Source organism: Cervus canadensis, chromosome 6 (assembly GCF_019320065.1).
Source record: "Cervus canadensis isolate Bull #8, Minnesota chromosome 6, ASM1932006v1, whole genome shotgun sequence".
NCBI lineage: Eukaryota > Metazoa > Chordata > Mammalia > Artiodactyla > Cervidae > Cervus > Cervus canadensis.
The window spans coordinates 4,261,510-4,277,436 of record NC_057391.1 but is presented as its reverse complement, the minus strand read 5'-3'; the positions used below and the strand labels follow the sequence as shown (position 1 = coordinate 4,277,436).

General features: G+C 39.4%; 1 protein-coding gene across 2 annotated transcripts in view; it reads right to left on the bottom strand.

Moving 5' to 3' along the window:
• LVRN (laeverin) overlaps window positions 1-15,927 on the bottom strand; it is a 67,150-nt gene that overhangs the window by 49,942 nt on the left and 1,281 nt on the right. The gene's annotated exons all lie outside the window — the stretch shown is intronic.

The following is a 15,927-nucleotide window of genomic DNA, read 5'->3' as shown; positions in this document are numbered from 1 at the left end:
CGATCTATAGCCTTCTGAAATAGCAGGATACTTTGTACAAATGGTGATGTGTCAGCATGAAAAGTGCAAGGTAAAGTGAAAAGGCACATGCAACTATGTAATACACACTTATATATTTGGAAAACCAACACATGCCTGTTGTTTCCATAATGGAAACTATGGAAAATATAGCTTGGTAACATCTTTTCCGCTGCCATGACTTCCCAAAACATGCAAATCTCAAGGAGGTGGCAAGGTGGGGAGGAGGGAGAAAATCAGACTCTTCAAGGAGGTGGGAAACTTTCATGCTCACTGGAAGGAGCTGCAGGTTCAAAAAGACTAAGAGACACAAGCTTAGGGAGTCACTGCGTTAACAAATCAAGCATCAAGCGAGTCCTTCCAATTCTGGGATTACAGTCTCCAGAGAAGTGAAATAAAAGAAAGACACTTGGGTTTTACTCAATTATTTCCCTCCCTGGTTTTATACAAAGAAACAAAAAGGGGAAAAGCCCTACAACATAGAGCCATTCTGGCTAATTCTTAACGGCAAATGTCAGTGCCAGCCAGCATCACACACAATCTGGTTATGACACATCGGGACCCAAGGTTGATATTTATTTCCCTTCTTTCTCTGCTTAGGATATCCTGGTCTCAGAAAATAGAACCTCTACCACCCTCTCCTCCCTGCAAACCTCACTGAACCATGTCATTATGGTGCCTATGAAGTCTGGGTTTAGAGTGGTCAGCTGGGGAGAGAGTTAATTTTGGAGAGTTTGTCTCCCAGTGGCTCAGGATTGCAAAGCCACTCTCCTGACCTCTTGTACAGCCAGAGAATTGTGGACTTACCACGTTCTTGTGCTGGAAAAAGTCTTAGCAGGCAAGATACGCGATGCCCTTGGGGATCCATCTACTATCATAGAAAACACATCCATTCAGTACAGTATTTCACTCCAAATTATTTTATGAACTCTGTCTGCCTACAGCTGTAGTTAAGAAGTGCTAAATAGCATAGCTGGTTAAAGATTAAATGAGATGCTCTGGAGCATTTTCCCCTCCTCTGATTTTTTTTTTTTTTTTTTAACACAGTAACAACACTCAGAAACCAAAATGTTTAGTAAAGACAGATGGTACACCACCGGACTGTGGTTCAAGGATTGGTCCATGAATCATGTTTGTTTATTACTTATGTAATACGATCTTAAGACTGAAGGTTCCACCAGACGACAAAACATAATAGACGCAAAATTCCAAAGAAAGGTGCCAAACCATGTTATGAAGATTTTGAAAGTAAATGGCCTCAAGAACCTTCAAGCCACTCTTGGGATTCTCAGCTACGTTGAGGACACAGAAGAAGGGTCAGGGAACACAGATAAGAGTGATCAGAGAAAAGATTCCTTGGTGGGGAGGGACATTGTGTTGCCAAGTCGTCCTGCATTCAGGCAGCTACTCTCTAAGCCTGAGCTAGGCAGAAGAAAGTCCCTCAGAGAGCAGAGAAAGTGCTTCCCAAGGCTGAGAGACTTACAGTGGGTGTTAGTTTGTCAGTCATGTCCAACTCTTTGGGACCCCATGAACTGCAGCCCACCAGGCCCCTCTGTCCATGGAATTCTCCAAGCAAGAATACTGGAGTGGGTTGCTATTCCCTTTTTCAGGGAATGTTCCCAAACCAGGGATTGAACCTGGGTCTCCTGCATTGCAGGCAGATTCTTTACCCATCAGGAAAGCCCTGAGAGACAGACTAATTCACTCTGAGAAAGCTGAATTGACACTGGCTGAAGTTGAGCTCCTATCAGGTAGGAATCTATACTGACTGTTTTGGAGGCAAAACCAGGAGAGTGTGATTGTCTTGCCACCCACATCAGCCTCGGGCAAGGGATGTATGAGTGTTCCTGGGAAGAGCTGTGGTCGCTGAGACAGTGAGCCAGTATGAAGACTGTCCGGGTTCTGTCCAACAGAGCCACTTGGAGGAGTTTGGAGATGCGTTACTGTGTGTCTAGGGCCCGAGGAAGGAGTCCCATGTGACCATCAGAACAGAGAAATAAGAGAAGCATCCTGCAGGGACAAGAGAATTGTAAGAGAAAAAGAAACAGTGAGAAAGCTCTGAAGAGTCTGGGAACATGACATCTCAAGGGAAAAAGGCATCTGCTAGACCAGAGTGAGACCAAACAGTGAGAATATGGGATCGAGTCAGAACTGCCCCGTCTGTTGCCTCTCCCTGTCTCCCTCCCAGGACCTGGTAGGGTTGAAACAACAGCTCTCAGGACAGAGGTGGAGGACTCAAAATAGGAGGTGGAGAGAAAGAAGGACTTCTACCCTCTATCTCACTGCAGGCTTCCATCATGAAGTCAGCCCAAGCTCACAGAAGTAAGGCTGGAGAGAGAAAAAGGGAGATTTAATAGTAACTGAAGTTCAGAGTTTTGAGTATCATCCAAGACTGGATTTTCTAAGCTTTTTGCATCTGGATAGTGTTTGTAACTTAGTGAGCATAGATCTTCTGTTACTTAAGAATTAGTAGACAATTATGGGTTGCTAGAGCATTCATGCGGGGCTTCCGCAATGGCCCAGTGGGAAAGAATCCACCTGCAATACAGGAGGCACAAAAGATGTGGGCTCGATCCTGGGCCAGGAAGATCCCCTGGAGAAGGAAATGGCAATCCACTCAAGTATTCTTGCCAGGAAAATTCCATGGACAGAGAAGCCTGGCAGGGCTACAGTCCATGGGGTCACAAAAAGTCAGACATGACAGAAGATACCTGCATTTTCATATACATAAAATTAGAGGATTCAGGCAGGAGATAATATTCCAGAGACAAAACTGCAAAGAGAGAGTGAGAGAAAAATGACTGCATTTTTGCTGAAATATGAGGTATGCTTTTTCAATATGCTAGTTACACTTGTTTTCAAAGATACAAGCTCTAAAACTCTGAAGAGTAAACCATCTCCCAGAGAAAACAACTCAGCCACAGGAAATACATGGGTTCAACACCTCTATAGGATAATGAACTGACCTCTTTTCTCTGTGACACCAACAATATCATGTGCCTGGAACTTGAGTTCACTGACCTTGTTTTGAGACTTTTAAAGTCTTCCCTAATATTATTCAATTTCTCTCCTGTGTGTCATACCCTGAGGACTGTGCCAGATTCTTAGCATAAAAAGCAACTGGAGTCTTTTTCAATTCACTGTTCACTCTTTAATAAGACACCTGCACAAAATGATTGATTTTGATCATGCTATCCTCATCTTAATTTGTCCAAATAATGATCTTAATTTTCTATTGTGACTGCAGCCATGAAATTAAAAGATGCTTGCTCCTTGGAAGAAAAGCAATGACAAAACTAGACAGCATATTAAAAAGTACAGACATTGTTCAGGATGGGGAACACATGTACACCCAAGGCGGATTCATGTCAATGTATGGCAAAACCAATACAATATTGTAAAGTAAAAAAAAAAAAGTAGAGACATTACTTTGCCTAAAAGTTCTGTACAGCTATGGTTTTTCCAGCTGTATGAATGTGAGAGCTAGACAATAAAAAAGACAGCACCGAAGAATTCATGCCTTCTAACTGTGGTGTTGGAAAAGACTCTTGAGAGTCCTTTGGATAGCAAGGAGATCAAATCGGTTAATTCTAAAGGAAATCAGTCCTGAATATTCATTGGAAGGTCTGATGCTGAAGTTGAAACTCCAATACTTTGGCCACCTGATTTGAAGAACTGACTCATTGGAAAAGACCCTGATGCTGGGAAAGATGCTGGCAGGAGGAGAAGGGGACGGCAGAGAATGAGATGGTTGGATAGCATCACTGACTCAATGGACATGAGTTTGCGCAAACTCCGGGAGATGGTGAAGGACAGGGAGGCCTGGCATGCTGCAGTCCATGGGGTCACGAAGAGTTGGACATGACTAAGCAACTGATCAACAACAAATCTGTAGTTAAAAACCATTCCACAAAGAAGCTCCAGGCCCAGGCAGCTTCATTGACGAAAATCAACCAAGCATTTAACAAAGAAATAATACCAATCCTACATAAATTTTTCTAGAAAATTAAAGAAGGAATACCTCCAAATTTATTATCTGAAGCCAGTGTTACTCTGATGCCAAAACCAGACAAAGACATCGCAAGGAAAAAAGTAAGGCAACACAAAAAACCACAAGTCTACATGTCTCATGAGCAAAGATAAAAAATCAGAAGCAGAATTTTAGTAAACTGCAACAAAACATAAAAAGGATAATACATCAAGACCAAGTGGGATTTATCATGGCAGTGGAAAGTTCGTTTAATATTAAAAAGTCAATCAGTCAGTGTAATTTACCATATTAACAAATTTAAATAGAAAAATTATAGGATTATCTCAGTGAGCAAATCTTATACAGAGGAACAAAAATTAAAGTTTCTAGACTTCTCTTCAGAAATTATTTAATTCATAAGTCAATGAAGTAACATCCCTAAACTACTGAAATTAAAAACAAAAACCTGCCAATTTAGAATTCTATACTGAGCAAAACTATCTTTCAAAAATGAAGGAAAAATAAGAAATTTTCAGACAGACACAAACCAAGAGAATTTATCACCAGTACACCTAAACTTGAAGAAGTATTAAAGTCTTCTGGGTGGAAGCAAAATAATACAACATGGAAACTGAAATGTACACAAAGGAATGAAGAGCCCTGGAGATGGTATATATGTAAGTAAATAAAAAGAATTTTTTTCTTTTGTAAAAATTTATCTTAATGCAATTAATTGTTCAAAGGAAAAGTAGTAACAGTATATGGTGGGGTTTATAACCTATGTAAAAGTAAAATGTGTAGCAGCTATAGCCCAAAGTAGAGGATGGGTAAAATGGAAGGATATGCTTCTAAGACTGATACATAATATGAGAAGTAATTTCATTTGACTTTAGCCTGTGGTAAGTTTGGGACACATATTATAAACCTTAGAGCAATCTTCTTTCCCTACTTCCCACCTCAACCACATACAAAACGACATAACTAATTAGCTGAGTTAATATTAAATGGAATACTAAAAACTACTCAATGCAAAAAAAAAAAAAAAAAGGAGAGAAACAGAATTAAAAAACAATTTAGACAATAAAGAGTAAATAGCAAGATAGTTGATTTAAGTCCAACCAACTCAATAACTATATCAAATGCAAATAGTCTAAACACCCCAATTATAGGGCAGAGATTGTCAGACTTTAAGACCCAGGAGAAGGAAATGGTAACCCACTCCAGGATTCTTGCGTGGAAAAGTCCATGGACAGAGGAGCCCGGCAGGCTGCAGTCCATGGGGTTACATGACTGAGCATGCGTGTGTGAGGGTGGAGGGAGATGGGTTGGCAGCAACAAACTGGTAGAACTAAAAACAAAAAAAAGACCCAATACTATGTCTTGATAATAAATTCATTTTTATTATTAAGATACATATAGGTTAAAAGTAAAACTTTAGAAAAAGATGTATCATGTAAATAGTAAAGAAAGCTGGAACGGGAATATGGGGAGAAGATCACTGGTATACGGCCCATGTAGGGCACATTCTTTCAAAAGTGCCATGAGCAGGTTAGGCTTTTCAAACAAAAGGGGCCTTTTCCTTCACAGTAAACTTAAAAGATTTTACTTGTTAAAAACAAGATAACAGGCCCCAAATGGAGTCATTGTCCTATGCCCACATTACCAAACCAAGACTTGAATACTTAATTACAGTTTCAGCCTCCTCCAGGAATGGAATTTTAAACCATTCAACCTGGAATTACCCTAGTTATCACTAGTGAGGTTATGTGTCTGATAGACCCTATCAGACTTGACTGCCTGAAGAAAGATGACCTTGCCATAAACCTTTGCCAGTATAGCTTCTTTGTCCTGCTCACTTCTGCTAGCTCTTTCATTTTTTAGAGCTTAAAAAATATGGGCACTTCTCTATTTGCTAGATGGGATACTGCCTGATTTATGCATCACTGAAGAAAGCCATTAACATCTTTACATTTACTCAGTTGAATTAGGCTTTTTAAACACATTCTAAGTCCTCTCAATCTACTTAGGAGAGCAAATAAGGAGGTGGCTCTTGTGCTGCCATGCTTTTAAGCTGTTTTTCATGGAGTTAGATATTCCAGGCTTCTCATGTCCACCCTATACCTAACATAAATCTTGCACACAGTAAATGAAGAGATGCATATTTAAAAATTCTCATAACCAGTAATGGCAAAATATCACATTAATGAAATTGACTCCAAAGGTGTATATTTATTAATTGGGATTAGTGATTATGAGAAAGCATCTCAGGGAAGGTCAAGTTCATCTTCAAGAGGTATAAGTGGAACATGGTCCCCTAATATTCTCAATACTGCTGTAGCCAATTTTACCCTCAGAAAGATATTTTAGAAAAGACCTATTTACATCTTTAAAACAGCCAAACACAACCTGTTAGCCATTCTGTAGTCCAAGGCCATATGAGTGACTCATACTTACCAGGAAAGAAAATAATATGTTTTTTATTTCAATTTTCATAATATGCCTGTTATCAGATGGCTAAGTAAAGCTTCATGAGCTGAGAAACTGGCATTTAGCATAAGTATTCTCTGCAATAGGTTCCAAAGGTCAGAAGAAACTGGTATGAAACATAGTTTTGAGGTACATTGTTTTATGGAGAAGAACTGTTTAGAAAGCTTGGATGAATCCAAATGTTATAAGCTCTACTCATTCATGTTGGAGGAAACATTTATTTTACATGAAGGGAACTAATTGTCAAAATTTACTTACCAAAACTCAGATATGTAAAGCAATCTTGTCCTATGACTGCATACTCTGGAACCCCTGTACTCAAAGTTCGTAGAGGAAAAAAAATGCAAGCTTGCCAATTACAGGTTATTCATTGTTACTGATTTTAAAACAGTCTTTTTTGTGGGATAGTCATTCAAAATCCAAATTACCTTCCAGGGATCTCTCATTTCCTAAGTACATGAGAACTAAGATGCTTTCTCCTACACCTGAATGTCAGCAGAAAAAGAGGAGATCTCTTGAAAGGAGAGGACTTCTTGGATTTACCATACTGGTTTAACCGCATTCTCTTGACTGGTATGACTTGTAAACAATTCCTTCACAACAGTCAAGGCCCAGCAGTTCTCACTGATAACACGGTGATCATCTGGGCTCTTGCTCACAAGGCCAGTCCTCTGAGCCTGGCTGCAGCTCCCTCTGGAACCAGACCTTGCACAACCACTCCATAGCATTCACTGCAACACAGTTACTTTGATCCCTGGCAAGGTGGCCCCTCTTGAGCTCCCTAGTCAATATCCTTATCCCATGTAAAAAATTCTACATCCCCTCAAGATAACTTGCACAATCCAGGGCCATTGGCCTAAGCCATTTCTAGTATATAAATCAGGTGCCACAATGACTGCCAACCATGCTCACCATAAAGGGAAGAAGAAGGGTCTTGCTCTGAGATCTTCCTCAGGCACACTTTTGCTAATTTTGCTGTGTGCTCCATTATCCATTACATTCTATCCTGTGACAGCTAATGATGATATGTGACAAAATCCAACACCCATTCACGATTTAAAAAAAAAAAAAAGCAACCCAGAAATACTATGACTCAACAGGAACTTTTTCATCTTAATAAAGAGCACATACAAAAAATTCCACCTAAAATCATACTTAATGGTAAAAGGCTAAAAACTTTCTCCCTAACATTAGGGAAAAGAAACTCCACTCTCCACTTTTACTCAACATAGTGCTGGAAATTTCAGCCAGCAAAGTAAGATAAGAATAGAAAAGAAATGTTGTATGTATTGGAATGGTAGAAATAAAACTGCCTCTATATGCAGATGACATGATGATCTACACAGAAAATCCCAAGGAATCTATTAAAAAAAAAAAAACAAAAAACTCCTAGATATTTCAAGTGAGATCATCAAGTACTCTGATATATGATAAGTACACAAAACTCAGTACTTCTATGTAGGAGAAGCAGATACATGAAAACTAAAATTAAATGTACAATACTGTTTATACTTGTTTGAGTAAAAATAAATACTTAGGCAAAACTCTAACAAAACAGGTATAAGATTTATATGCTGAAAATGATAAAATGCTGATGAAATATATTAAAGATTTAAATAAATGAACTGTTATTTTGTGTTCATAGATTGGAAAATCCAGCATAGTAAAGAAAAGCAGAAAAATAGTGGAAGACAAAAATAAGTATAAAGAACAAGGGCAAAAAATAGAAAAAAGTAATAATTGCAGTATATATTCATCCTATAATATCGATACCAATATCAGAAATGAAAGAGACATCACTACAGATCCTATGGGCGTTAAATGGATAATAAGGAATGAACTAATTTATGCCCATAAATTTGATAATCTAGATGAAACAGACCAATTCCTAGAAAGAAACAACCTACCAAAATTCATACAAGAAACAATCTGAGAAAACCTGTATCTATTAAAGAAACTGAATCAATAATTAATAACCTTTCAAAACAGAAATCACCAGGCCCAGATGCACTCACTGGTGAATTCTACCAACATTTAAAGAATATCAATTCTTTCACATTTTCAGAGGATAGAAACAGAAGGAATACTTCTTAGCTCATTCTATGAGGCCAGCATTTCCATAATACCAAAATAAGAACAAAACATTATAAGAAAAGAAAACTGTAGGCCAACGGCTCTCCTGAACACAGATGCAAAACCCCTCAACAAAATGTTATCAAACCAAATCCAACAAAGCATAAAAAGAATTATGCTCCACAATCAAGTGAGATTTATCCCAGGTATGCAAGACTGCTTTCAACATTAAAAAAATCTATTGGTATAATTCATCACATCAACAGACAGAAAAATCACATGATCACCACTTTATAGAGACAAAGAAAGCATTTGCTGAACTTCAACACCCAATTATGACTAATTTCTCAGTAAAGTATGAATAGAAGGGGACTGCCTAATCTTGATAAAGTGAAAGTGTTAGTTACTCAGCTAACAGTACAATTAAAGGTGAGAATTTGAAGCTTTCCACTAAGATCAGGGACAAGACAAGGATGTCTCCTCTTGCCACTTTTCAACACTGTACAGGAAGTCATTACAAATGCAACAAGTCAAGGAAAGGACATAAAAGGTACATTCACTGGGAAGGAAGAAATAAAACACTCTTATTTGCAGATTACATCATAATCTGGGTTTTCTACAAATCCAAAAGAATTGACAAAAACCTCCTGTAACTAATAAGCAATTATAGAAAATTTGCAGGATACAAGGTTAATACACAAAAGTCAATTTATTTCCTATATACCAACAATGAAAAAATGGAATGTGAAATTAAAAACACAATACCATTTACATTGGAAAAGTGAAAGTGTTAAGCATTCAGTCCCTATGGACTGTAGCCCACCAGGCTCCTCTGTCCATGAAATTCTCCAGGCAAGAATACTGGAGTGAGTAGCCATTCCCTTCTCCAAGGGATCTTTCTGACCCAGGGCCTGAACCTGGGTCTCCAGCATTGCAGGCAGATTCTTTACTCTGTGGGTCACCAGGGAAGCCCAGCTATTTATATTAGTGCCCCTAAAAATGAAATGCTTGGGTATAAACCTAACAAAGTACGTACAAGATCTAGGTAGAGAAAAAATGGAAAACTCTGATGTGTGAAATTTTAAAAAGAACTAAACAAATTAAACACATTCATATTCACGGATTGGAAGACAATATTATCAGAATATCAGTTCTTCCCAACTTGATCTATAGATTCAATGCAATCCCAATTCAAATCCTAGCAAGTTAAGAACAAATGGATTCTAAGGTTTACAGTGAGACACAAAAACAAACAAAACCTCAGAATACGCAACACAATACTGAAGGAAAATAACTAAGTTGTAAAATTTATACTACCTGATATTAAGACTTACTTTAAAGCTACAATAATCAAGACAGTGTGGTACTGATGAAAGAACAGACAAACAGGTCAAGGGCATAAAATAGCCCAGAAGTAGAAACAGAAATATTTCTAAATATTTTTGGACTTTCTAAAATAGAGAGCCCAGAAATAGATCCACATAAATAGAGTCAACTAATCTTTGGCAAAGGAGCAAAGACAAAACCACGGAGCAAAGAAAACCTCTTACTAGACAACCACACTCAAAAAAACAGAATCTAGACTCAGGCCTTACACCCTTCATAAAAACTGACTCACAGTGTTCATAGATCTAGATGTGAAATGTAAAATTATAAAACTCCTAGAAGAGAACACAGAAGAAAATCTAAATGACCCTGGGTATGGTGCTGGCTTTTAAGATACTACACCAAATACAAGATCCATAAAAGAAATAATTGATAAGCTGGACTTCACTAAAAGTAAAAAAAAGTCTGTTCTGTAAAAGGAAATATAAAGAGAGTAAGAGGATAGCGACAGACTGGCAGAAAATATTTGCAAAAGACACATCTGATAAAGGACTGTTATCCAAAATATACAAAGAACTCCTGAAATTTCAACAATAATAAAACAAGGGGAACTTCCCAGGTGGTCCAGTGGTTAGGACTCACTGCTTGCACTGACTTGGCCCCGTTCCTGGTTGGGGAACTAAGATCCTGCAAGCTTCTCAGCACAGTTCCTCCCACACTCAAGGAAGAAAAAGAAAACGACTCCATTCTATGTATGTGTAACTGAATCACTTTGCTGTACTGCAGAAATTAATACAACATTGTAAATAAACTATACTTGAATAAAATAAATTTTAGAAAGGAAACAAATAACTCACTTAAAAAATGGGCCAAAGACTTCAACAGATGATTCACCAAGAAACTATACAGAGAAGCATATGAAAGGATGCTTTACCTCATATGTCATCAGGGAAATGTAAATGAAAACAACGAGATACTTATTAGAATATAGACCAAAATCCAGAACATTGGCACATCAAATGCTGACAAGAATATGGGGCCAAAGAAACTCTCACTCACTGCTGTTGGGAATACAGCATGTTACCCCCACTCTGGAAAACAGCTTGGCAGTGTCTTGCAAAATTAAACACATGCTTACCATGTGACCCAGCAATCATGCACCTTGGTATTTACCTAAAGGAGCTGAAAATGTATGTCTACACAAAAACCTGGCCATAGAGTTTATAGGAGCTTTTTTTGTGATTGCCAAACTTGGAAGCAGACAAGATGTCCTTCTGTAAGTCAATGTATAAATAAACTGTGGTACATCCAGACAACAGAATATTATTCAGCACTAAAAAGAAATAAAAAGCATAAAAAGACATGGAGGAACCTTAAATGCATATTGCTAAGTGAAAGAAGCCATGCTGAAAAGGTAATATACTATATGATTCCAACTATGTGACATATGAAAAGGCAAAACCATGAAGGCAATGAAAAGATCTGTGGTTGCTGGGCAGAGTGGACAGTGAGAAAATGAATAGGCAGAGAACAGGATTTTTAGAGCAGTGAAAATACTCTGTATGACAATATAATTATGGATATGTCATACATTAGATCAAACATAGAATGCACAACACCAAAAGTGAACCCTAAGGTAAACTATGTATTTCTATAGATTCATCCTTAGTTTTAAAAAAAAGTGTCATTCTAATGAGTGCCTGATCATGGGGGGAGGTTATGCATGTGTTGGGGTAGGGGATAGATGAAGAATCTCTATACTTCCCTCTAAATTTTGTTCTAAACCTAAAACTTCTCTTTAAAAAAGTCTCTCTCTTAAAAAAAAGAATGCTTAGACATGACACCAAAAGTATGTTCTATTAAACATTTTTGATAAACTGGACTTCTTTCAAATTAAAACTTTTTGCTCTCTGAAAGACCTTACTAAGAAGATTAAGAGACAAGCTACAGACTAGGAAAATGATATTTGTAAGCAATATATCTCACATTGGACTCAGATGTAGAATATATAAAGAAATAACAGAACTCAACAGTAAAGAAACAAAACAATTCAATTAGAAAATGGACAAAAGACACTAAGAGACATTTCACTGAAATGATATAAAGATGGCAAATAAGCATGAAAAATGATTATCTGCAGCAGTTGTTAAAAAATACAAATTTTCAAACCCTCACTCAAAACTCACTGCTCTAGAAATGTTTTGCTTTTGAAATTTTTAAATGGTCAAAAATACACATAAAATTCACCATCTTAACCATTTTAATGTATAACATTGAGTGGTTAAGTACATTCACATTGTTGTACAACCAGTCTCCAGAATTCTCATCTTGCAAAACTAAAATTCTATACTCATCAAACAAAAACTCTCCATGCCACCAGCCCCTAGCAACTACCATTCTTCTTTTATCATTCTATAAATCTGACTGTTCTAGGTCCCTTATATAATGTCCTCAGGATTCATCTGTGTAGTAGCATGTGTCAGAATTGCCTTCATTTTTAAGGCTGAAAAATATTTCATTGTGAGTCTATACCACATTTTGTTTCTTCCCTTCATCCATAAATTGATAACTTGGGTTCTTCTACCTTATAGCTCCTGTGAAAACAGTTGCTATGAACATCATCGTACTGGTCTGGCAATTTTGAGGGTGTACCCCTGGAATCTGCATGTTTAACAAGCTCCTCTGGGGCTTCTGATGCACCTTGAAGTGTGAACCACATTGCAATGCAAGATTTCCCAAAGCATAGATGGAGAAAGATTTTTGGTAACCCTCAGACACACTATTACATAAATCAGGCTCACACATGATAAAGTCAGTCCTTTCTCAGTTTTACGAATCATTCTGATTAGGTCAAGAGAAAGCATTGGCTTGGTGTTATTTGTCTTGAACAACTAATTCTAATTTCCCTTTTTAACAAAGAGACAACAGTCTTCCTATTCAAAGCCTTCAGATCCTTCAGCAGGCAATAATAATAGATTGAACATATTAACAATGTTTTGTTTTGTTGTATTTGTGCCATTCCTTTCTATAAATTTCAAGTGCTTTTCCATCTATAACAATGATACAGAGTGGCTTCAATAAATCTACTTAACATTTATGCTTAAATCAAGAAACTTTTTAAGTAAATAATGTGGCCAGAAATGGGCTTTCCTGGTGGCTCAATGGTAAAGAAACTGCCTGCAATGCAGCAGGAGATGCAGGTTGGATCCCTGGGTGGGGAAGATTGGAGGAGGGCATGGCAAACCCACTCCAGTATTCTTGCCTGGGAAATCCATGGACGGAGGAGCCTGGTGGGCTACAGTCCATGGGGTCACAAAGAGTCAGATATGACTGAAATGACTGAGCACACACCGCCAGAGATATGTGAATACAGCAAAATCTGGAAACAGTCACATGCCAGCAAATGAAGCTTGGGAAATACTGCTTAGAGGGACATTAGCGTTTGGATCTTGCTCTCAACCTTCCACACATGGAAGATGTACATGTTCAAGGCATCCAGTAGATGGATCCTATGGCAGAAACGTAAAGTCACCTGTCAAGTAGAGAAAGGCTGAGAATGAGTACAAAGCATCCCCTGCAACTTCTGAAGCTAGAAAATCGTCACATAAACTTTACAAGTCAAACAGTGATGCTCTTTGTATTTCCTGGATTGACTTTCTCTCTTTCCTTGTGTGTGTGTGTGTGTGTGTGTGTGTGTGTGTGTTCGCTAAGCTGCTTCAGTCGTGTCAGACTCTTTGCAACCCCATGGACTGTAGCCCACCAGGCTCCTCCATTCATGGGATTCTCCAAGCAAGAATACTGGAGTGGGTTGCCATGCCCTCCTCCAGGGGATCTTCCTGACCCAGAGATCCAAGCCACATCTCTCTTCCCTTAGAGTTGAGTAAAATTATTTAAAAACATTAGCCTGTCTGGACTGTGATAAGAGACCATCCAGGAGCAGAAGTAAACATGTCCCAACCACTGTGGCTGGACTTAGAGACACCCAAGAAAAATGTGAAGACAGTAGGCAACTTTTTCACATGGAGAAATAGTCTTAGAATTTTAACTACCAGGAATGTGACAGGTTCCATGCTTAGATAACAGGAGACTGTGCCTAATAATAATACCCCAGCTAATGATAGTGGCCACCACTACAAGGCTTATATACCAGTCACGATCCCCCTTTTCCCATTCAACTCTCACAACATTCTAAAGGTTGACATTTATTATGTCTATTCGATGAAAGAGGCAACTCAGAGAGGTGAAGAGACCACCTCAAGTCACACAGTTCAGACTCACGCCTGTTGAGCTCCCAAACTCTGCCCCATCACAAGTCATCGTTTTGTTCAGGTTCTTTGTGACCTTGGCTTCAAGTGTGACTGCAGGTTTCTCTTCCTCCTGGTTTCAGAGGCAGAGACTAGAGAACAACTTCCAGGCAACTGCTCCTCTCAGATGCCACAGTTCCAGAGCTCCACCTAAGTCTATGAACATCTGTAGGACTTCATTAAATTTTCTGCTTATTTGAATTTGAATGCTATCAAAATACAGTTTCTAGTTACCACTAGAGTTGGCAGCACAATAGAAAAATGGAAAGGGACTTTCCTTTCCTGTGTCTGCTAGGGCAGTTGTCTGGGCCATAGCCTCATTAAGGCTCATTAAGACAGGAGGAAGGAAGAGAGTGGTGAACAGATGAAAATTTACTGACAGCAGAAAACACTGTCAGATAGGTGTGCAAAAAACATCCCCCTTTTCAGTCATTTCAAAAGGTTTCCAGAACCCCATGTAAGTACAGTATCGCATGACCCTCATGAGAAACTTTTCAAAACTATTCCCCAAGCATTGATGCATTTTTAAGAGAAAAATCAAGCATGCTGTCCTTAAAAACAAAAGTTACAGATTACACATCCACCTAGGCCAGCTTGTTAAAAACTTATTTTAAATCCCTGAAGTTTTGAAAATAGTTCAGGAGACGATTTAGGGGGTAATTTAGTGGGTTTCTTTCCCTCAGAGAACATCTGAGAACATTTTCTCTAATAATAAAGGGAAAAGTACATGCAGTTGTGTAAACCGCAAATGCTCCAGGAGTACGTGAGTGAAGCAGGGCTCACAACTTTGGGAAAAAACAGTTTCCCCGGCCCTTGGCTGAGGTCAGGGATGTGGTCCCAGAGCGTGGCAAGAGGCAGTTCTTGAGCTGGAAACATTCCGCGTGGGAGACACTATCGCAGAAGAGTGTGGAGAGAACACACGTGTGGGCTTGCAGGCTCAGAGGGGAGGTCCTCTGTCACTGCTTTTACTTCTCTTGAACGCCGGCACACAGCCGGTCAAAGAGCAGGGGATGCCGGCCGCTCACCAGCAAAGCAACACGCGGGGCCGGGCAGGGGTGGGAGGGCAGGAATGAAAGGTGATTCTTAAGTTTTGGGAGAACCTTGGCAAAAAAGAAAAAGCGATGACACAAACAGCCCGGACATGTGTCTCTCTGTTGCAAAAGCAGCAGTTGGGGCGCCTCCAGTTAACAGAGGCACAGCAGGAAAAGAGCAGAAGGACGCTAAGGAGGAAGAGCCTCAAGGGTGCTCCAGCGCTGAGCTTCAACTCTAACGCGGGCGAATCACCCGAGGACCTCCGTTAAAATGCATATTCGGATCCCCCTGGGCGAGGTTGGGCCCAAGCGTCTGTGTTTCTAACAAGCTCCCAGACAGTACACCTATCGCTGGTCCGCGGACCAAACTTTGAGTAGCAAGGGGTTTACTCGTCGCCCTGAGGATAATCTGGATTAGAGAACGTCCTGAATTAGAGGTAAAGGGGTTCTCTGAAGAGGACAAGAAAATTAAAAGGGACAACGATAGGAACAATCTGGATGGGCAGGGATGGAGGCTGAAACCTGGCCGGAAGAAGCACCACAGTCTCCAAAGCCTGTTATTCCGAGCAGTTTCTGGAGGGATGGGAGGAAGGAGGCACTCCTCCTCTGACTCTAGAAGAAAACGTCGCGAGGGCTGGGCTGGCGATCTTTGCGGAGGGCCAAGAAATGCGCCCCGAGGCAGCCAGACCCGCAGCCCGCGCGGGGGCCCTCGGGCGGG